At 45.9% G+C, this 24472-nt stretch overlaps 1 long non-coding RNA gene across 4 annotated transcripts; it reads right to left on the minus strand.

The window, feature by feature from the left end:
• Window positions 1-9998: 9998 nt before the first annotated feature.
• On the minus strand, window positions 9999-13565 carry LOC125535529 (uncharacterized). Of its 4 annotated transcripts, XR_015615709.1 has the most exons (6): window positions 13247-13565; window positions 13034-13137; window positions 12887-12966; window positions 11840-12054; window positions 11231-11357; window positions 9999-10263 (listed from the first exon to the last, which is right to left on the minus strand). It is a non-coding gene; the product is annotated as an uncharacterized LOC125535529 (long non-coding RNA). The 4 variants fall into 4 exon arrangements; XR_015615708.1 differs by lacking the exon at window positions 12887-12966 and having other exon boundaries at window positions 11840-12096; XR_007294710.2 differs by lacking the exon at window positions 12887-12966 and having other exon boundaries at window positions 11250-11357; window positions 13247-13563.
• Between the last annotated feature and the right edge of the window lie 10907 nt (window positions 13566-24472).

Genomic DNA, 24472 nt, shown 5'->3' on the forward strand with positions numbered 1-24472 from the left:
AGAAAGTCTCTAGCAGTTTCTTCATCCGTAACATAGCCCTCAGGCACAACAGGTAATTCATATCTAGGGGGAGAATCTTCATCATCACTTTCATCAATATTATCAGTTTCAATAATTTCATTTTCTCTAGCCCTAGCAAGTTGTTCATCAAGAAATTCACCAAGTGGCATAGTAGTATCAAGCATAGAAGTAGTTTCATCATAAGTATCATGTAAAGTAGAAGTGGCATCATCAATAACATGTGACACATCAGAATTAATAGCAGAAGCAGGTTTAGGTGTCGCAAGCTTACTCAAAATAGAAGGTGAATCAAGTGCATAGCTAGATGGCAGTTCCTTACCTCCCCTCGTAGTTGAGGGATAAATATTTGTTCTTTGATCTTTCAAGTTCTTCATAATGATAAGAAGATATAAATCCCAAGTGACTCAAAGAATAGGGCTATGCTCCCCCGCAATGGTGCGAGAAAATAGTCTTGATAACCCACAAGTATAGGCGATCGCAACAGTTTTCGAGGGTAGACTATTCAACCCAAATTTATAGATTCGACACAAGGGGAGCCAAAGAATATTCTCAAGTATTAGCAGCTGAGTTGTCAATTCAACCACACCAGGATAACTTAATACCTGTAGCAAAGTAATTAGTAGCAAAGTAATATGATAGTAGTGGTAACGGTAGCAAAAGTAACGATAGCAAAAGTAATTTTTTTGGTGTTTTGTATTGATTGTAACAATAGCAATGGAAAAGTAAATAAGTGAAGAACAATATATGGAAAGCTTGTAGGCAATGGAGCAGTGATAGATAATTATGTCGGATGCGATCGATCATGTAACAGTCATAACCTAGGGTGACACAAAACTAGCTCCAGTTCATTAATGTAAAAGAACTTGCATGACATCTTTTGTCCTACCCTCCCGTGGCAGCGGGGTCCTATTGGAAACTAAGGGATATTAAGGACTCCTTTTAATAGAGTACCAGACCAAAGCATTAACACATAGTGAATACATGAACTCCTCAAACTACGGTCATCACCGGTAAGTATCCCGATTATTGTCACTTCGGGGTTAACGGATGATAACACATAATAGGTGACTATAGACTTGCAAGATAAGATCAAGAACTCTCATATATTGATGAAAACATAATAGGTTCAGATCTGAAATCATGGCACTTGGGCCCTAGTGACAAGAATTAGGCATAGCAAAAGTCATAGCAACATCAATCTCAGAACATAGTGGATACTAGGGATCAAACCCTAACAAAACTAACTCGATTGCATGATAAATCTCATCCAATCCATCATCGTCCAGCAAGCCTACGGTGGAATTACTCACGCACAGTGGTGAGCATCATGAAATTGGTGATGGAGGAAGGTTGATGATGATGATGGCGACGGATTCCCCTCTCAGGAGCCCCAAACAGACTCCAGATCAACCCTCCCGAGAGAGGTTAAGGCTTGGCGACAGCTCCGTATCGTAAAACGTGATGAATCCTTCTGTCTGGTTTTTTCTCCCTGAACACAAATATATGTAGTTGGAGTTGAGGTCGGTGGAGCGTTAGGGGGCCCATGAGGCAGGGGGCGCGCCCCCACCCCCGTGGACAGGTGGAGGCCCCGCTGACGTGGAGTCTTCTTCCAGTATTTTTTATATAATCCAAAATAATTCTCCGTTGATTTTTAGGTCATTCCGAGAACTTCTATTTCTGCACAAAAAAAACAACATGGCAATTCTGCTGAAAACAGCGTCAGTCCGGGTTAGTTCCGTTCAAATCATGCAAGTTAGAGTCCAAAACAAGGGCAAAAGTGTTCGGGAAAGTAGATACGACGGAGACGTATCACCAAACTAGAGATTTGTTTCTTTACTATACATGCACGCAATGATTTAATGTACATTGTAATCTCAACATGTGATGGGGAGCTCTAAATTTGAATTTGAAACTTATAAAACGAAAAAATTCAAAACAAATAAACTGGGAGAGAGGGAGTGTACCATTGGATGTGTCCCATATGTAGGATCAAAAGTATGTCTAGAGGGGGGGTGATTAGACTACTTGACCAAATAAAAATCTAGCCTTTTCCCAATTTTAATTCTTGGAAGATTTTAGGAACTTAGCACAAGTCAAGCAATCAACCTACAAACGCAATCAGTGGAATGTAAAACAATTGCATATGAAGTTAAAGGGAGGAGTTTGGAGGGAGAAAACGCAATGTAGACACGGAGATTTTTGGCGTGGTTCCGATAGGTGGTGCTATCGTACATCCACGTTGATGGAGACTTCATCCCACGAAGGGTAATGGTTGTGCGAGTCAATGGAGGGCTCCACCCACGAAGGGTCCATGAAGAAGCAACGTTGTCAATCCCACCATGGCCGTCACCCACGAAGGACTTGCCTCACTAGGGTAGATGTTCACGAAGTAGGCGCTCTCCTTGCCTTACAAACTCCTTGGTTCAACTCCATAATCTTGACGGTGGCTCCCAAGTGACACCCAACCAATCTAGGACACACCACTCTCCAAGAGGTAACAATGGTGTGTTGATGATGAACTCCTTGCTCTTGTGCTTCAAATGATAGTCTCCCCAACACTCAACTCTCCTTCATAGGATTGGATTTGGTAGAAAGATGATTTGAGTGGAAAGCAACTTGGGGAAGGCTAGAGATCAAGATTTATGTGGTTGGAATGGAATATCTTGATCTCAACACAAGTGTAGGTGGTTCTCTCTTAGAAAATGTAATCTGGAAGTGTAGGCATGTTCTGATGGCTCTCTTCACGAATGAAGAGTGGGTGGAGGGGTATATATAGCCTCCACACAAAATCTAACCATTAAATACAATTTACCAAACTCAGTGGGACCGATTCAGAGAACTCGGTGAGACCGATTTAGTTCAAAATGTGCAAGTTAGGATTTTCGGTGGGACCGACATGTCAACTCGGTGGGGCTGATGTCATTAGGGTTAGGGAATAACGTAATCTTGGTGAGACTGATTACACAAACTCGGTGAGACCGATTTTGGTAATAGAATAACCAGAGAGTCGTTCAGCCAAACTCGGTGGGACCGATTCGGTCATCTCGGTAGGACCCAAACATTACGAAAGGGAAACATAGAGTTTGCGTTGTAATCTTGGTGGGACTGATCGCTCATCTCGGTTGGACCGAAACGTTACAAAGGGAAATAGAGAGATTACAATCCCATCTCTGTGAGACCGAGATGTCACATCCTAGCTCAGCCCCTGTTGTCTTTGCTTGATCATCATGTCATCTTGTTCAAAATTCAAATGAATTTGAATTGGGGATGTTCAAACCCTAGCAGTTAATATTTTCAACTAGGTTCAACTTTAAATCTTTTCAATAAACCCAAAATGCCATTGAAAATGTTCATGATTTATGATAAAGGTGAAAACCTCTCCCAAAAATGATGAGCATATTTCTTGGCCATTTATGGATTTTTGAATTAACTCATATTGTATTTTGATTGGAGCAGATAAATCCTATAAATACTTTTATTGCTCCAATACTTCTGAACTATTTTGTGGAGCTCTGGGATAAACCATATTGCGTTGACAAAAGTTTCCAGAAGCTGCAAAAATAATTTGGTTAGTAAACCAAATTCAAAACAGAAGCAAAAAATAGAAAAACTGAACAAAATAGGAAAGCAGAGAGAGAGTGTGTGTGCTCACCTCGTAGCCCACTAGCGGCCCAGACCACCCCCACCTTGTCAGTCATCTTCCTTGCCGCGCCAGAAGGACAGAGCGCGTGTGGCCGCGGCATGCCGACACGCGCCAGCCACCTCACTACTAGTAAAAGGGCTGTTAGTGGCGCACATGTTTTTGCTATTAATGGCGCACTACAGGTGCGCCACTATTAACACGCCACTAGTAACAAATAGTAATGGCGCACCTCTGGTGCGCCACTAGTATCTCAGATAATAGTGGCGCACCACACCGTGAGCCATTGCTATGTCCACCAATGCGCCATTACTATGCCTCCCAGGGGGCCATATTTACCTTGTGCTCTAGGTTACTAATGGCACACTTCTAGATAATGCGCGACTAGTGTGTTTATTGCAGTGCGCCACTAGTATGAATATTAGGAATTTTTTTTCTTTTCTGATATTTGCACATGTTACAAAATATATTACTGCACAGAATATAGACAGCACAACATATAAACATCAGATTTATCGAATACAATAGAAGATTAGTCTCCGAATACAATTCATCATATTAGTCTTCGAATTCAAAATACCGAACAAAGTTAGAACATTACAAGTCTCGAGACCGCGAGTAGCGAGTTTGTCTTCACATTACAACTCGATATCGGTCATCTAAAGTACCATCACATAGAAGAGAGCTGCGGTCATCACGATGAGCATCATCACGATGAAACTAGTCTTCATTTGGTTCCTCCTCCGCTCCCTCCTCTCTCCCGCTAGATAGCGCGCGTATCTAGCTTCCACCTCCGCCCTAGTGGTGTACCCTTTGCAACTGTTACCGCTGAAATGGTGAACCTGTCTCCGACACTCCTCCTAGTCGTCGTAGACTCCGGGAACCTTACCCTTGTACACGACATACGATGACATCTCTATGCACTAGACAAACAAAACGTTAGTAGCAATGCACAAAAAATACATAAGAAATATATAAGTATGCAACAAAAGGATAAGAAGAGAAAAGCAACACATTAATAGCACGATTCATGGTCCTACTAATAAATAGCATCGATTACATATAAGTTGAACGACTGTCAAAACCAAAGAGACATACAAGTTCATTAAAGTTTAATTACAACATGAGTAAATCGATATTTCAGAACTACATAGCACCACTACTTTCGACTCGACTCAGGGACCGAGCGTGGATGAAGCCGTCGTCTTTCATGATGGTCATGAAATCGTGATCGTTGTCAGCCTGCATTTGTAGCGTTGTTTCTATTTCACTGTTGGACGGTTGATATCTAAGGTACAACTGCCCCGAGGTCTGAAGGATATCTTGATGGATGATTTCCGCAAACTCTGGCTGGATGCGAAAGAATTCTTGTCTGAGGTCCGCGTCCTGGGTTGCCGACAAGCGTGCGGCCCAATCTTTGAGACTATTTGGTAGCAGAAGGTGATTATGGTCCCGTACGATCCCCCACATGTGATGGAGGGCGTAGTAGGCATCCTTATGACCGCCAGGCGGCTGCTTGACGCAGTGGAACGTCGTTACGTGGGTGCACACGTGCTTGCCGTACATAAAAATTGGCCTCCTGAAGGTGCCTCCAGATTTGGCATAGCCAGGGAGAACATCATCAAGAACTTTCTTGATATTTTTGTAGTCTTTATTCAACTAATGGTCCGAGTCGAAATACGTGGCCATGGAATAGTTCGGGCTTAAGAGGATGAGTGTGCAACGTGTGTCACTGCACAAAACACGGAATGTTAGGAAAAAAAAGAACGATCAAAATCTAACAAATCATATGTTACGGGGCGGTGAGGGGATGACTTACTCGGGAAAGTAAGTCACGAGGAAGTTATCCTTATCTGGGTTCGCCAGAATGACGCCTTCGAGGTATGAACTCGCGACTTGCCGGTCCCCAGCGCTGTCCAAGATCTTTGCACACATGTAGAATGGGTAGACTATCACAATGTCCGGGGTCTTGTCTCTAATGATCCGTATCTCCATACTTATCGAAAATAGCCGAATGAAGGTGTAGTGTAGTGGATGAAGGTTAAACATAGCGAAGATGTCATCAAACTGCAGGACGATGATACCCCCGATGGCGTTGTCGACAAAGCCGTTGCCCTCTGGCACCTTGGCCACGAAAACCGGGAATGCCACAACATTCTCGGAGAGACGCCGCTTCTCCAAAGAAAGAACACTGTCATGCAGACTCCGCATAGCACTGGTTGCAGCATTGAGAAGATTAGTCGGTAGCATCGGCCTACCCGCCACATGCACCCTCCTCGAGATATCCTTCGGTGAAGGTGGCCCGTCCTGAGCACAGATCGTACTCGGTGCCGGCTGGCTCGCACCCTTGTTATTCTTTATTTTCCGTCCCTTCTTCTTCTGCTGTAATGGGATCGAGTTCTTCTCAGAGACCACCTTCTTGAGTGTGTTGGGGCTGATAATATTTCGCACCTTGGCTATCTGAGGCTCGGTGAAGGCGGCAGCTGGAGGCGTCTCCTGAGAACTGAACGCCACACGACACCTGATGCGATTGGGTTTCTCCGCGGTACCAGCTAGATCACGATCATCTTATGCAGGGTTGGGTTCTTGAGAAGGAGGCCCCAAGAATTCATCACCATACCCATGTTCGTTGAAGTACTTGTCGACCCTGGTAAATGTACCGTCGTCGTCGTCCGGATCCTGTGCCATATGCATGTCCAGATCTGCTGACGGCGGTAGCGTTGCGGCGGTCTTGCCATGGCTTGGCGCCGGCACGACTGGCGGTGTTGTCTGTGGGGTGGTGTCCCCCGCCCCCAAACTAATCTGGCTCTTCGGCCAAAGCATAGACCAGCTTATGCAGGCGCTGAGGGTCATCACATCATCTTCGTTGGCCCCAGGGGGTCGATACAGAGGTAACAAGTCATCGTAGCCCCGCAGCACCCGAACCAGTTGAACCCTATACACATTGGGTGGCATCGGATTACCGTGGAATAGGCGGTTGTCTTGTTGAATGATTCTGGCCTTGGAAACATCGATCAACTCACCATCCACGAAGTGCAGGAGAGTGCATGGAACGTCGGCGGCGCCCTGCAAAAACATGTAGGGCGTTAGGATGCCTAGTCAAAGGCAAGGAGATGAAGTCATTGGCCGAGAGGCTTAGTTACCGTGATGGCGTCGAGCTCGACTAATTTCGAGGCATCGCCAATGGCGGGCGTGCAAGTGACGGAGGGGCCGCTTGCTGCCGAGGTGCCGGCCGACGTATTCTTCCCACACCCGGGTGCATTAAGCTCCAATGCCGGTGCCGATGCTGCAGACACCAATGCCGCCTCCGTCGGAGACACCAATGGCGCCGCCTCCGCTGGAGACACCAATGGCGCCGCCGGCGCGATGTGCGAGTTGCTACCCGTGAAGCTGGGAATCGGGGGCGGCCCTTGTTGGCCACCCGCAATCCATGCCTGCAGCCCCTCAAGCAAGGTAGGCATAATGGCGGTGATCGTCGCTCCCAGTTGGTCTCGCACTTGCTCTTCGACTATCTCTGGAATCAGCGCCACTTGTGCCTTGAGTTCTTGAACCTCGCGCTCCTGGCTTTCCGAGATGGTCTTTCTCTCCTTTCGCCCAGCGGTATAGTATTCTGACCATTTCATGGACAAGCCTTTGCTGGCCACACGACCAGCTGACGTCAGCTTACTGAGCTTATCCTTGTGTTTCATTACGTTCAACGCCTGATTTAAAGTGATGTCCCAAGGGGAGCTATGAGATGACCCCGCGCTACTGCTTTCAGTTTCCTGCGGAAGGAACGTGAACCATTTAGAAAATTGGCTTCATTAATTAGAATGCAACCATATGGAGCTAATTACCTGGGGGTGTATTCCTTACCAGAACAAGCTCAAGTGCCTTGGTCTTCGAATCCATGGTAAGCTCCTTGGTTACCGGGTCAATCTTGTACGGGGCCCTGACATAGTTCCTGGTCTGCTTGTCACGGTATTTATCGAAGAGGGGCGATTGGCCTTGCTCGGCATGCTCCGCATCCTCCTTGTCCCATATAGGTTCCACCACTCTGTAACCTCCTGGACCGAGTTTGTGGACCCCTAAGTTCAAGTCCCGCATATCTTTCCCCCACTGACTTGATTCCGCGGTTGCATTGGTCTCACACTTGATCTTGTAGTCTAGGTAGTCAGCTTCGCTGATCGAAGGATTTGTCTCCTTAATCTTCTCATGACTATCACCTTTTTCAATCCTTCTCTTCATCGCGGCTCTCCAAGTAGCCAAGGCCGTGCTCATCTTCGTGAGGGCGGCACTGTTCACTTTATTCCCTAAGAGGCGTGTGTTTGCAAAGTCACCGGGGAACTTGTATCGTTCGTGCAGCTTCGTGAAGAGGAGGTTGCGCAAATTCCCTCGGTCACGATGCCTTAGGTTCTCGGTGTTGATCAAGACGGTGCTTCGGAGAATGCACCCGAGCTGTCCCGTGTACCCCTTGACTAATTCTTTGGGCGCCGTTGGCTGCCCACTGGAGGACACTTCAGTAAATTCCTCCTTGACGGTGCCGAGCATGTTCGGGTGCTGGTCCTTTCGTTACCTCTTCGGTTGGCTGCCATCTGTGCGTGCGCTGCCATCATTAGTGGTGGCATCCTTGGCGCACCATCTATCAGTGGTGTCATCCCCGACGCCACTAGGGGTTGTGTAGTCGGGATCGGTGTCTTCCGCGGTGTCCTCATAGCGGTGAGGTTCTTCCTCCATCTCCTGGGATAGCTCCCAGAATGCCTTGCACGAACCGCCATCCTCATCGTTGTGGGCCATGTTTCGCTCTAAATAGGAAAAAAGTTTGGTCAAAAAGTTGGTTATTGTCAAGGAACAAGATCTCTAAGTTGACCAAATAACCTAATTCTCGAGGAATGTCACCAAAAAGTTGGTTATTGTGACATTGCCTAGGTGTTTTGGGATGGAACCTGTTAGTCTGTTGTTGCTAAGGTCCAAGTCCCTTCCTAACCCCCTTCTTGTTGTCTCCTCTCACTATCTCTCTCACACACATGGCACGCAAGGGTGTCTGAGTGTGTGAAAAAATACTAAACTAATCCAAGGGATGAAAAGTGATCATCTGTTTCAGATTGCAGTTTTCTTTCTTGGGGCTTCGGTGTGCGCTAAAAAACTGAATTTTGGAAATCTAGAGAAATTGTTAGGAATTGTCTTAGTCAAGAAGTGCTAGCAAATGGCTTAAATGTATTAGGTCCTACTCTAGTTTACTCCAGTTTAGGTTGCAGTAAAAATGCACCACTATGGTGTATCAGGTCCCTAGCAAAAATGCACTACAGAGCAAGCAATAATGCTACTCCAATTTTCACATATTAAAGCAATACTTACTGCAAGCAATATTGCAAAATTACAGAGAACCAAAATTGCAAAATTCAGTACTCCATAACATTACTGAAACTTTATTGTGCTTGGATCTATACTAAAACTTTACTCCATATGTTTATGATCATTTTTGTTTGAAAAGTTTCATTTAATTTTGTGTGGAGTAGTTTTAATTAAATAAAGTTTTTAACTGCTTGAGATGAGAGAAATTAGAAGAAGAGAGAAGGGCTACTGCTTGCAAGCACAGCTGCTTGCAAGTCCTACAGTAAATGGTTTCAGTTAAACAACTATTATTTATTCCATAAGAACAGCAAATCAACTACATCTGTCCTACATTGAGCCTGATTTCCCTTGGCACAGTGAGCCAATTTCATTCTTTTGCATCTTCTTTGAAAAAATGCAGTTGGAAGATCACCCACTGTGTTGCCTAAAAAAGTCATGCTAAATCACATACATGTAGTTTATCGAGTGATGGACAAAAAACAGTTGATCCTACTTAATTAAGTACTAAGATACCCCGGGCCATGCATTAGTCGCAAGTACCCCATATGTCCCATTTTTAGCAATGTCATGCTAAAATTCACGGGAAATTTTCGGGGTGCGACCCCAAAATATGCCTACTGTTTTGTTTTGGTCACTAGCAACCTCCCTGGGCCACGTAGGCATCCAGCGTGGCAAGCTGATGTGGCACAAGATTCAGCCCGGTCCAATTCAGTTTTCTACATGGGCCTAGCCCAACAATTCGGCCCATTTATGATTTTTTCCTAGATGTTTTTGGGCCTTTTCTATTATGGGCCTTTACCTTTCCATAGAGTTTGTTTCCTTTTTGTTTCTATTTTCTATTTGAGTCGAGGCCTTCTTATAGTACTTCTGAATAGCTTTTCAGCCCTGGTTATTTTGGGCCATGGCATCTTAATAGTACAAGTATATTTGGGCCGTGGCCACTATCAGGTCCAGTAAGAACATTTTCTGGAGAACTTAATGTTCAAGTAAAATGTACACAACATTATAGGAAAATAACACATACAAAAGTAGATAAAATTTCATTTCACTCCTACAGCTCACTACATCATATACTGTACATGACAATCATTCAATTTTTTACTAGGCAGTAGCCAAGTACATCTTTCAATTTCAAATAAACAATACAGCTCCTGGAAGCAAAATAGGCCGCCACACGCGATGGTGCACCAAGTAACTAGCAGCACTGCTTGCCCCGTTGGCCCAACTCCTTGCTACCGACGATGGACGAGACTCGGATGCGGAGCTCCCTGCACATGACATATTGTGTCAATGCTTGCAACAATAGAAGGAACTCACATACCATAGAACTTGCACAGTAGTGTATTAACACCCGAAAGATTAACTGAATTGAACTGTTATATAACCAAGTTAGAGCTGGAAGAAGTTGCAGGTACATAAACATCCATAGAGCTAACATTTTGTATTTCTGTAGAAAGAAGCATCAACTCACTATTCTACACAAAAAGCTAGCCCATACATGCACAGACACCAAAACGGTACATAGAATGAAGCACAGGGCTAGTACTTGCTATCCTGACATTTCAGGCATTCTAGTGTTTAGGAGATTTGACTTCCAGCAGAAAACTAAGTCGATAGACTTAGCACTTGTGACTTCAACTAACTTGACCAGTGCTAAGTTATTAATAGACTTACTTGTGACTTCAACTAACTTGTGGACTGATTTTGCTCAAGTTTCTTAATAGACTTACAATGTTTAGCTTCCAGAAATTAAATCACAAAGTTTATCTTACGGAAACAAAATTACAAAGTTTTCTATCTGCAATCAGTACAAACTTGATAGTGCTACAAGTGCTAATGATCCAACAGCGTCCCAGCTCCACACATCCTAGTACTGGATTTCCTCACACTTGATAGTGCTACAAGCAAGCAAGCAAGCAAACATGCAAATACAAGTAGTAGTACTGGTTGTCTAATGAATGGGATACATGATTTTCCTCAAATAAATTGACAAGGTTTTCTTCCTTTTTCTAGTTAATGACAACAAGTCATCAATCAAGCAAGCAACATCACATTGGTACAGCAGCTAGCATCGTTCAACATCACATTAGTCAACACCTACTAATTTTATTTTATTTGTTTGCATTGAGTTAGCACCTACTAGATGGGATGGAAATGCATCTTCAGTATTAGTTGTGGAGCATGCGTGAATTATTAATAACGAAAGCAAGGGTCGACACTAGTGAAAGAGCAGACAGGAATATTTTCTTGCAACCAGACAACGTTGCTTGTGCGAGGCGAGGCGAGGCGAAGAGTAGCTCCTCGCTCTTGGCGCCGAGCTTGACGAGGGAAGGGGGCTCCATGGAACCTGCGACAACCCGACCTATGTAAATCATAAGGTCTTGATTAGATATAAACAGTAGTAATGAATGATAGATATAAACATTAGTATTGCCCGAACTCAGTTTTTTTGAAAGGATAAGCATGTCCTAAACCGCCATTGTAGGATCGTTGAAGTAATGAATGTTCTCAAGTGCCATGAAGTGAGAAAGCAGGTAGTCAGAATGATGAGGCATGTTAGCTGCCAAAACAGATTCAGACTAACTGCATGTCCAGACGGACGGGCCATTCCCAAGAATTTCAAGACACCAGCAGAGGTCAGTAGACAACAAACTTGGATGCTATCTATCAATACTAGTATAGAATGATACGAGGCCAGTAGAAACTGTTTGCTACCAACGAGCTCGCCAAGTACCAGATTTCAGAGTTTGTAATAGCATCATGAACAGCAGCTGTATATTACTAAATGTCACCATACTGAATACTATCTAGAAAGATAGATACGATGCAGGGGGTGTCCATTACCGACGATCTTGCCGAGGTGCATGGAGATGGAGTTGAGCTAGGCCTTGTTCTCGTAGAGGTGGTTGACCTCCTTCCTGGACTGCACCAGCTCCTTGGCCAGCGCCTTCAGGAACAAGCATCACCAGCAGAGGAAACCAAATCAGTAAATCAGCCCAAATCGAGGCCCTTGACCTTGAGCTGCTTCTCCTTGGCGCCCTTCACCAGATCCGAGGTCACTTATAAACACACGCATGCACAAACGCATCAGAAAAATTAACCTAAAATGAAGTAATACACAGAATTAGTTCAGGAAAATGGATACAAGCGGACGAATCATCCTAACTAACCAGAAACAAAACATTGTTTAGTCGCTAGGCGTTAAAGCGATTGATGTTAAATACTAACTTCCTTCATAAAAAAGAGCAATAATAACAACCAGCAGGTACTTAACACTCAGCAAGGGTTGACAGATATATAATGGGTTCAGCAACCAATTTGGCTTAGAAACTAAGAAAATCAGAAAGATTTTTCGCTCAGAATACGCTAACAAGCATTCATGAATCACGCTAGTAAGTAAGAACATGAGTAAACTAGCGATTAGCAAATGAATCTCAACATCAGCAGAAGATTGAGATACAAATGCATCCGACTGAAAGGCAGATAGAACTTGTCATCGTAAAGGAACATCATACAACACAGCTCGTCTTACAGCAATGTGCACACAAATTGGGCTAAGCAATGCACTAAGAACAAGTCAAGTAAAATTGCATGCCACTCGATAACTAAGCAATCAGTTGCAATATCTGCTCTGAATATTTGCTCCCCTGCTGATCCATCCAATATCTGCTCGGAATACACTAGGAAGCATTATTGCCATGATCCACGAATCACATCAGTAACTTAAGAGCTCAAGTATTATGATACCTAAAAACTAAGAACAGAACAGTCGGGAGCCTGGGACGCAAATCCCGGCCAAAATCCCGATCCCAAATCACGGCCAAAATTCGCAGAAACGATATGTCGACCAAGAGCAGTTCACCGCACAACCTTCCCGGCCAAAATCCTGACCCGAAATATGAACGTCCGCCGCGGAGCGTACGGCGCCCGGGCAGAAGTGCGGGCCCTCCGTCCCGCCGATTAACTGCTGACTACGAGCAGGGGATGGCGTTACTGCGGGAGTCGGAGAGGGGGGTGGTGGGGGTGCGTGCTTCTCACCTGCACTCGCGGGCGTGCTGAAGCGGGAGGAGCGGCGGATTCCGCGGCGAGGGAGTCGCCGAGCTCGCCGGAGAGGAGGAGCGAGGGGGCGGCGGTGACTGTAGCTGCGACGAACAACGGAACGGGGTGAAGAAATGCTCGTCAGCTCTGGTTGGTGAAGCACAAAAACCCTAGGCAGGGGAGGGGAGGGGCAAGAGGAGGCCGGCGGCTCACCTGCGGGCAGCGGAGACGCGAACGACGCCGACGCCGATGCCAGCAGCGAGAAGGTTGGCCGACTTTCCCTCCCTCCCGCGAAGCGAAGCAAAGCAATGCAGCACCGCCTCCTCTGCGGCTCCGCCTCGGCTATATGCCAAACGCAACCAAAGGAGGAGCTAGGCGGGGCTAGGATCGGGATCGAGGTCGCGAGAGCGTCGGTCGATCGGCGATGTGGGAGACGAGGGAAGGGATCGGGGTGGCGGCGGCGATGTGGGAGACGAGGGGTGGGTGGCGGATCTACAATGCTAGGTTTCATGGGGTGAGAGGGTGAGGGAGTTTTACTTTTTACTTTTTTATTTTTCTTTTGAGACAAAGAGGGGGGGTGTGAGGGAGAAAGGGCTGCCGACGGATCCGAGAGCATCCGACGGCATTTGAGCATGATCCGCGTGACATGCCCATGGACCAATCAGAACCCAGTACACATTATGACCTTCTAAATTGGTCGTAATCGACTAAAAATAAGGTGTTGAACCATATTATTTTTCAAAAAAAGGTGTTGAATCATAAACAGTTTTATGATTTGAGAAATTCAAAAAGAAACATTTTCATTGTGTCACCAAATGTGTCATAGTTTCTAGGAAAACTAACAAACTTGGAATTGGAATAAGACAAATATCTTTTAAAAATTGTTATGAGAAATGAGTTTTTAGGGGGGGGGGGGTCATTTTCTATTTTCGGTGTGCCAAAAATGTTTACAGCACCACTCCATTTTCCAAAACTGTAAGACAACACTTTATGTACAGTTGACCAAATCTTTAGATGTAAAATGCTTTCGATCCACCTCTCATCAAAAAGACAAATTATGCTTCAAAAAAGAATCTACCTCAATATTCTTTTGTTTTTCTTCTACTTTTTTACATGAAAAATTGAAATAAATGATCTCATATTCACTAGTAGAAAACGGGCCTATTGTCCCGGTTCGTAAGGGCCTTTTGTCCCGATTCCTGAACAGGGACTAAAGGGTCAGTAGTAATGCCCTGTCCCTTTAGTCCCGGTACAATCCAGAACAGGGACAGATGGGCCTCCACGTGGCCTGTGCGCGGAGCCCAGGCAGGAGGGCCTTTGGTCCCGGTTGGTGGCACCAACCGGGACCAATAGGCATCCACGCGTCAGCATTTCTGTGGCTGGGGTTTTTGTTTTTTTTAAAGTGGGGGGTTTGGGGGGGTTAATTTAGGTGTTTCATATATTGTGTTAGCTAGCTTGGTCCTCTCTTATGTCCGTGCTTGGTCGACCAATTTGGGGGGGTTAATTAATAGAGAGAAGTGTCCTCTCTTATGTCCGTGCTTGATCGACGCTACGTACTATACATACGTATAGAGAGGACTAGACACGCTAGCTAGCTAGTAAGCAAACGAAGGAAACAGAAGATCGTCATGAACATATATGCATACAGAGAGAAGTGATATCGACCACCTCTCCTTCTCCGAGAGATTGGTCGAACAACAAGTTCTCGTATATCTATCCGGCACTACCGGCTACATATATACAATAATTATCTCTTACAAATATAATCTCCTAACATACGAATGCATGGTCCACATAGTATTCTCCGTGTTCAGCGATCACGTGGTCAAGAAAGAATGCCGCCAATTCCTCTTGAATTGCTCGCATGCGAGCTGGTGCTAGGAGTTCATCCCGCTTCCGAAACATCTAATTTGAAGAAGGGGGTCAATACATATATATATATATATATATGAATGAATGAAACTCAACACAAATGATGGTAATAAAATCAAATTGTGAATGTTGTTATTTACGCACTTCATATTGTTCGTCAGAGTAGCCCTGCTCACAGGTCGTGTGGCGGATGGACTCACAAACGTAGTATCCATAGAAATCATTGCCTTGTTCTTGCCACAACCACTTTACAAGAAATAGTGGTCAATCAAACTGATAAGCAAGAATGCCAAATGGTATTGATGAAACTAGCGCTTGAATCACTAGGAGATGCGCGGAACATGCTACTATAGTACTTACTTTTAGGTGTCTAAATTGCAGCTTCTTCGGCAGTCCCGGAGCTTTTTTGGTGAATTTTCTCCAAACCCTGCCAGACAAAGAAAACAATTACTTGATATATCAGGAAATGAACAAAGTTGCTGATATGGTGGATAATGATCGATTTAACTTACTTCTCGAGCATTTGAGTCATGTCCGCATAGTCCTGGGGATCTTTTTGTCTCGAATCTAAGACGGTTACTAGTCCCTGCTCAAGCTTAATCTCTAGGAGAATATAGTGAAACTGCACACGCATGCATAACTCATCAATTACATTACTATAACCTTGACTAATATATAAGGGAAACCGAATATGCACAAGACAGTAACACTCACTTGAAGATGTAAGGAAAGAGTATTATATCTTTGTTTTCATTTATTACCAACGATCGTAGCAAGTTGGCCTCGGTATCTGTGGCATGAAATTTAACCTGAGTTGCATCTATGAGATTTGTGTTAATGAACCCAATATCACTAATTTGTCTTTTCTTCAATTCGACGATCTTCAATCTGCATAATATAGTGAGGATAATTATAAATACATGCAATGAAAGAGCTGAGCTATATAGAGAGACTTAATGACAGAAGTACTACTACTTACAGACAGTAGCAGGTGACCGTTGCTTTATCGAGGGCCAATTGATTGAAAAACTGAAAGAACTCCTCAAATGGAATAGGCAACAGTTTAATTCCAACGAGGTCATGTTCCTTTTTAACTCTCTGCAGATTTTCAAGTACCAATCATGCAATCTTTGCATCATCATTGATAGAGATCTTTCATCTTTGACGAGAGGCTTCCCGTACTTGTATCTTTGTATCTGCACCTCCATGAAATCATAATGTACATCGTCGGGCAGGTAATCTCCAAGATTGCTATAACCGGGCACCATCCTCGGATCATTATCGACGATGTCGGTAGGCACCTTGAGCGGGGGGCATGATTGCTTCGCTTGTTCGCCGAGCTGGGAAATTTGTTTCCCAGCTCGTCATTCTTTCAGCCTTTGATCACTGACAGTACTTCCCGACTGCTCCGCTTCGGCAAATGCCTTTCCAATAATGCGCTCATAGTTGCCTTTCGGCGGAGACTTGGGTGGTTTTGTTAGGGCAGCCAGAGTGCGCTTCGCTTTCACCGGATCTACCTTCTCCTCCGGAGGTGGATGTTTCTTTGCTTTCACCCCTTCAAAGAAGTTCCTCACTTCTTCTCGCGCGATCTCGGCGTTCTCCTTCGGGGTCCTCTCGCATGGTAAATTCTCTGGAGTCTTCAAAGAAGGACCGAATCTATATGTCCTCCCGCCTTTGGCTGTACTGCTAGACGCTGGCAGAGCAGACAGAGCGGTTGTCTTCTTTACTTGCTTACGAGGTGTAGGAGAAGGACAACGACGCGCCGGAGCAGCCGGAGCGGCGGTGGGTCTCTTCCGCCCTTGCTGACGAGGCGGAGGAGGAGGCTGGCTTCTCGGGCGCGCCGGCGCAGGCGGAGAAGGAGGCGGAGTGCCGCCACGCGCCGGAGGAGGAGCCGGTCAAGTGCCCTGATCGTCTCTCGCCGGAGGAGGAGGCGGTGGAGGAGGCGGAGTGCCCTGACTCGCTGGAGGAGGAGGAGGAGGAGGAGGCGGAGGCGTCTAGTTCGGAAGGTTGATGAGCTCCTTCCGCCATAGGCATGGAGTCTTCAGAGCAGAACCCAGCCGAGTCTCCCCTTCACCGGTAGGGTGGTCAAGCTGGAGGTCCTCAAATCCCTCCGTTATTTCATCGACCATCACCCTAGCATATCCTTCTGGAATCGGCCGGCAGTGAAAAGTTGCGCCGGGTTCAGTAGGAAAAACAGAGCCAACAGCCGCCTTGACCTTCATATTAATCCATTGCGTCATAAGGCGGCAATTTCGAGACTCCGTGATAGCATCCACGGGATAGCTGGCAAGAGCCGTCAAGACATGCTCCGGCTGAAGCAGCTCGGTGGAAGCCACGCTGCTTCTCCGCTGAGATGGCGGGGTAGCTTTGGGGGAAGCTTCAGCAGTTCGTTTGCTGCGATTTGCTTCTCGTTCCTCTATCTCTTGTACCGTAGCATGCAGCGCCTGCAGTTGGGTCTGCTCCACTTTCTTCCTCCTCTCGTGGCATTTGTAACCACCTCCGTCCGGAAACCCAGCCTTCCACGGAATGGAGCCTGGCGTGCCTCGTGTCCGTCCAGGGTGCTCAGGATTCCCGAGGGCCATTGTGAGCTCGTCGTTCTCTCTGTCTGGAACGAATGGCCCTTGCTGCGCTGCTTCGATATAGTGCTTAAGCCTCTTGACTGGTATTTCCATTTGCTCGTCCATCCAAATGCACTTCCCTGATACAGGGTGCAAGGTTCTGCCAGCCCCGAAGAACCAAGTCTGGCAACGGTCTGGCCAGTTAATTGTCTTTGGTTCGATCCCTTTATCAACCAGATCGTTCTCAGTCTTGGCCCACTTAGGCCGGGCTGCGAGGTAGCCACCTGACCCCATGTGATGGTGATGCTTCTTCTTCGCAGCATTTTGCTTGTTTGTCGCTGACATTTTCTTACTCTTTTCCGATGTCTTGTGGGCCAGAAATGCGGGCCAGTGATCTCTGATCTTCTGATATCTGCCCTGGAATTCTGGTGTCTCATTATTTTCGACAAACTTATTCAGCTCTTTATTCCACCTCCTGAATAGTTCTGCCATCCTCTTAAGAGCAAAAGACTTGATTAATTGCTCTTTAACTGGCTTCTCCGGATCATCCTCTGGCGGTAGGGTGAAATTTGACTTCAGCTCAGTCCGAAGATCATTTTTCTGCATATCATTGACATAAGACACCTTAGGGTCTTCTGTAGCCGGCTTTAACCATTGCTGGATGCTGATTGGGATCTTGTCCCTAACCAGAACCCCGCACTGAGCAACAAATGCGCTCTTTGTCCGGATGGGTTCAATCGGTTGGCCGTCGGGCGTGATTGCTATGATCTCAAACCTTTCATCCGAGCTCAACTTTTTCTTCGGGCCCCTCTCTTTACCGAAGTTGTGCTCGATCCGGAGGGCTAGAAAAAAGAACAAAGACTTAATTAATATGTGTACATACCAAAACAATGAATGCATCAATTAGCTAGTCAGCACAAGCTTAACTAATATATATACCTGGCCGGACTCGGTTCGGTCACCGGAGACGTCATCACGGTCTCCTTCTTGCACCAACATTGGGTCACCGGAGCCATCCTCACGGTCTCCTTCCTGCACCGGCATTAGGTCACCGGAGCCATCATAATCATAGCCAGCTGCTTCCAGACCATCAGTGTCCTTGAGAAACAACGAGCAGACAGCATCACTTCCTCGTGCGATTATGTCCCCCAACAACTCTTCTTGTACTTCGTCTCGGGCGGTGTCCATAGTTTCTACAAATATTTACAACATGGCAATTATTATTCAAACATGACAGATGGATATATTAGTAGCAAACTTAGAACTAATATTAATTAGTGGCCTCGACGCTGCTTCTCTAGGGTTTGGGGTGGCCTCGACAACGCTTCAAGGATAAAAAAAGAAGAGGAAGAAGAAAAAAAAGAGGAGAAGAAAGAATAGAGGAGAAGAACTCCTCTATTCTTTCTTCTCCTCTATTCTTTCTTCTCCTCTTTTTTTCTTCTTCTTCCTCTTTTTTTTATCGGGAACGAGGGTCGTCGAGGGTCGTCGAGCGGTAGAGGAAACCCTAAATAGCATGTATCGTGGGTGTGAGATACCTGTGGCCGTCGGTGTCGGACACTACATCCACGTCCCACAAGTGACGTGGGCGTCGAAGACCGTGTCACTTGTGGGACGTGGATGTAGTGTCCGACACCGACGGCCACATGTATCTCACACCCACGATACTTGCTATTTAGGGTTTCCTCTACCTCTCGGCGACCCTCGACGACCCTCGTTCCCGATAAAAAAAAGAGGAAGTAGAAGAAAAAAAAGAGGAGAAGAAAGAATAGAGGAGAAGAACTCCTCTATTCTTTCTTCTCCTCTTCTATTCTTTCTTCTCCTCTTTTTTTTCTTCTACTTCCTCTTCTTTTTTTATCCTCTTCTTCCTCTCATGTTCGACGACCCTCGATCCCTCGGCGACCCTAGACTGTAACACCCCGGACGTAACTTTCCCAATTTGTACTCCAACTCTTGCCGTTTCCGGCGTTAAGTTATTTTATTTTCTCGGGTTCGGGTTTTTGTCTCCGTGTGTTTTTATCGTTGTCATGCATCTCATATCATGTCATCATGTGCATTGCATTTGCATACGTGTTCATCTCATGCATTCGAGCATTTTCCCCGTTGTTCGTTTTGCATTCCGGCGCTTCGTTCTCCTCCGGTGGTCATTTCTAGCTTTCTTTTGTGTGTGGGGATTAAACATTTCCGGATTGGACCGAGACTTGCCAAGCGGCCTTGGTTTACTACCGGTAGACCGCCTGTCAAGTTTCGTATCATTTGGACTTCGTTTGATGCTCCAACGGTTAACCGAGGGACCGAAAAGGCCTCGTGTGTGTTGCTGCCCAACACCCTTCCAATTTGGCCCAAAACCCACCTAAACCTGCTCCATCATCTAGAGCGTTCGATCACGATCGCGTGGCCGAAAACCGCACCTCATTTGGACTCTCCTAGCTCCCTCTATGCCTATTTAAAGAACCCCCATTCCAAATCTCGAATCCCCTCCCCGAAACCCTAGTCTCCGTCGTCTCCACGCGCCGCCGGAAAATTTCCTGCGGGCCGGACACGTCCGGATCGACCCCGCCGCTGCCACGTGTCGCCTCCTCACTGGTCCGAGCCGCCGCCCCACTTCGTCGCTGCCGCCGGCCCGGGAGCCCAGATCGGGCCCCCGAGGCCCATCCGCCGCCCCGCGCCTCCCTGCTCCCTGCCGCCGCATCGCCGCCTCCCTCGCCAACGCCGGCGACCGGAGCTCCCCTCCGCCCGCTCCGGCCACCGCGGTTGTCGCCGCCCCGCCGCGCGGTCGTAGCCGCCCCGCCGCTCCTCGAAGCCCGCCGCCGCCGCCGCCGTCAGCACCGGCCGGGGAGAGCCCGAACTCGCCTCCCTTTCTTCTCCCCGCCGACGAGCCGACCTCGCTGGAGCTGCAGTCCTCGCCGGAGCCACCTCGGTTCACGTGCCACCGAAACCCTAGATCTGGTGGTGTTTTTTTCCTAAGTCCTCAGAATTTTCTAGTCCAAGTGCTCTTGTTCATAGCCTCGTAACTTTGCATCCGTACCTCCGATTCATGCATATAGCATATCAAAATGTTCATCTCAGAGAGTACATCATTTCATTCCATTGCATCATTTTCATTTGAGTTCATCTTTATGCCCGAAATGCTGTTAGAAGAGGGCTACTTGAGATAATTGTCAGATCTGTTACTCCATTTAGACATTTGTCATTTTTGCCATGATTATTGTGTGCATGATATGCCCTGATGCTCTACATATGTTTTGTTAATGGTTTTACCATCTTTCCAGAGGTGCAACCCATGTAATTTTGTGATGTCTGTGGTGACTAGCACAAGCTTGCAAAGTGGTGCACTTGGTAATTCTGTTTTCAGGGACTTAGCAATTCCACTAAGTCCTTGAGCTGTTTATCTCATGTTGCAAAGTGGTGTTCTTGTTGTTTCCTAGTGATCCGTGCCTCTTTTGAGGATGATCAGTAAGGATGTTTTGTTAATCTTGTAGTGCTCTATCCATCCATGTATTTGTTTGCAATTATGGAGCACCCTAGCTTGAGTCAATCGAGCTCTACTTTTTCTACTTTGTGAATCTGGGCAGATTGTCTACTTGTTTGCAATTTTGCCGATGTTGTTGTAGTTGGTCCGTGCATGCTATGTATTTGTTCTTGCCATGTCTAGCTTGAATTTTGTGTGTTATTCATGGGTGTATTCTTAGTTTGTCATGACTTGCACCGTGGTGAGTGCATCGAGCTCGTAAACATGCCTACTTGAGTTATGTTTCAGCATGTGCCAGTTTTCACTAAGTCTGAAAACTGATTATGTTTTTGCTATGTTCACATGCTTGCAATTGTATGTTCTGATCCCTTTTGGCTCAAGGTCACTAAGGGACTGTTGTTAAGATTTTTGAGTAGCTCCATGCCATATTTTACTTTGTCATGTTCAGGTCCTGTAGCATGTAGTTTTGTTGCTCCAAAGAGGGCTACCTGATCTGAAATTCCAGACAAGTGTTAATTTCACTAAGTCTGAGATCTGTTAACCATATGCAGTTTTGCCATGCTTGTTTGAACCTGTTAATGGATGAATTGGCCGTAGCTCAGTGCTAGACTTTTGTTAAGCATCTTGAATGCACCCCTGCCATGTATTTTGTTGTCATGTTTGGGTGCTGTAGCATGTTCATCTCATTGCATTTAGATGACTACTTGCTGTAAATCGCAGACCGGTGTCATATTTGAATCGCTTGCCATTTCCAAACCGTAACTCCGATTCCGGCGTTTTTTATATCGTTTTCAAGCGATTTCATCTCATATTTCCAGTGGCACACTTGGATTTCCATGTTGAGGCCAGGTTCATGCATTTCCTGTCAAATCTTGCATATGCATCCCGCATCGCATCCCGCATAGCATATCATCATTGCATCATATTGTTTGATCCTTGCACGTGGTTGATTGTGTCCTTGTTGCTTGTTTGGGTAGATCAGGGAGACGAGTTCGCTAATGAGGAGCCCGTTGAGTTTGCTTTCAAGGATCCAGTCAACTCTGATAGCTTTGCAGGCAAGATGATCATACCCTCGAAATCACTACTATCTTTGTTATGCTAGATTGCTCGCTCTTTTTCTATGCCAATGCTACAATGCCTACCACTTGTTTTCAAGCCTCCCAAATTGCCATGTCAAACCTCTAACCCACCATGTCCTAGCAAACCGTTCATTGGCTATGTTACCGCTTTGCTCAGCCCCTCTTATAGCGTTGCTAGTTGAAGGTGAAGATCGGAGGCCGTTCCTTGTTGGAACATTTATTTACTTGTTGGGATATCATTATATTGACATGTTATCTTAAATGCATCTATACACTTGGTAAAGGGTGGAAGGCTCGGCCTCTCGCATAGTGTTTTGTTCCACTCTTGCCGCCCTAGTTTCCGTCATATCGATGTTATGTTCCCGGATTTTGCGTTCCTTACGCGGTTGGGTTATAATGGGAACCCCTTGATAGTTCGCCTTGATTAAAGCTTTTCCAGCAATGCCCAACCTTGGTTTTACCATTTTCCACCTAGCCTCTTTTTCCCTTGTGTTTCCGGAGCCCGAGGGTCATCTTATTTAACCCCCCCGGGCTAGTGCTCCTCTGAGTGTTGGTCCACCTGTCAGCTGCCAGTGGCCACCAGGGGCAACTCTAGGCTGGCCTACCCGTACCTAAGACAATCTGAGTGTGCCCTGAGAACGAGATATGTGCAGCTCCTATCGGGATTTTTCGGCACATTCGGGCGGTGTTGCTGGTCTTGTTTTAACCTGTCGAAGTGTCTTGAAGAACCGAGATACCGAGTCTGATCGGAACGTCTTGGGAGGAGGTCTATTCCTTCGTTGACCGTGAGAGCTTGTCATGGGCTAAGTTGGGACTCCCCTGCAGGGATTTGAACTTTCGAAAGCCGTGCCCACAGTTATGGGCAGATGGGAATTTGTTAATGTCCAGTTGTAGATAACTTGAACCTTAACTTAATTAAAATGAAACAACCGTGTGAGTTACCGTGATGGCCTCTTCTCGGCGGAGTCCGGGAAGTGGACACGGTGTTGGAGTAATGCTTGCGCAGGTTGTCCTCTAGTTTCTCGCTCGCGCTTTGCCTCCTCTTATCGCTCTCTTTTGCGAATAAGTTAGCCATCTTATATGCTAGTCGCTTGCTGCAGCTCCACATATATATTTACCTTGCCTTACCTATAAGCTTAAATAGTCTTGATCGCGAGGGTGCGAGATTGCTGAGTCCCTGTGGCTCACAGATTACTATTACACCAGATGCAGGGCCTGATGATTCCGCTCCAGGTGATGCGCTTGAGCTCAAGTGGGAGTTCGATGAAGACTCTCAACGATACTATGTTTCTTTTCCTGATGATCAGTAGTGGTGCCCAGTTGGGGGTGATCGGGACCATGTCGCATGTTGGGTTATCTTTTATTTTCGCGCCGTAGTCGGACCATGAGTGTTTGGATGATGTAATGTTATTTATGTACTTGATTGATGTGGCGAGTGTAAGCCAACTATGTTATCCCTTTTATTATCTATATTACATGGGATGTTTGTGGTGATTACCTTACTTGTGACATATGCCTTCAATGCGATTATGTCTCGAGGTCGTGCCTCGACACGTGGGAGCTATAGTCGCATCGAGGGTGTTACATAGACCCCCTCTCGACCCTCGACCCCTCGGCGACCGTCGACCCCCTCTCGACCCTCGACCCCTCGGGGACCCTCGACGATCCTCGTTCCCGATAAAAAAAGAGTAAGAAGAAGAAAAAAGAGAGGAGAAGAAAGAATAGAGGAGAAGAACTCTTCTATTCTTTCTTCTCCTCTTTTTTTCTTCTTCCTCTTCTTTTTTTATCCTCTCCTTCCTCTCATGTTCGGCGACCCTCGACGACCCTCGTTCCCGACAAAAAAATAGGAAGAAGAAGAAAAAAAGGGAGAAGAAAGAATAGAGGAGAATAACTCCTCTATTCTTTCTTCTCCTCTTTTTTTCTCCTCTATTCTTTCTTCTCCTCTTTTTTTTCTTCTTCCTCTTCTTTTTTTATCCTCTTCTTCCTCTCATGTTCGACGACCCTCGACCCCTCGGCGACCCTAGACCCCCTCTCGACCCTCGACCCCTCGGCGACCGTCGACCCCCTCTCGACCCTCATATATAAAACTTTTTCTTCCTTCTATTCCTTCTTCCGAAATATATTAAACTTTTTTAAAAATGAAACTAACTAAAATGTACTAAATCAGAGAACATATATAGATATAACTTTTCTAATTAAAACTCTAACTTTTGCATATATGTATTTTTAAAACATCATTACAATTGAAAAAATACATACATATATACATATATGAACATACATAAAAAAACATATATGAACATACATCAAAAAAATATATATCTAAAAAATACATACATCCATATATAGATGAAAATCTAAAAACATGTAAAAATGCATGTATAATTAAAAAAAATTGCACCGCGGCAGCGGGGGCGGCAGACGCGTGGTGCTCACAGAGGCGGCGCGTCGGGGTTGGGAA

Source organism: Triticum urartu, chromosome 2A (genome assembly GCF_056163025.1).
Source record: "Triticum urartu cultivar PI428250 chromosome 2A, HENAU_Tu73, whole genome shotgun sequence".
NCBI classification, from domain to species: domain Eukaryota; kingdom Viridiplantae; phylum Streptophyta; class Magnoliopsida; order Poales; family Poaceae; genus Triticum; species Triticum urartu.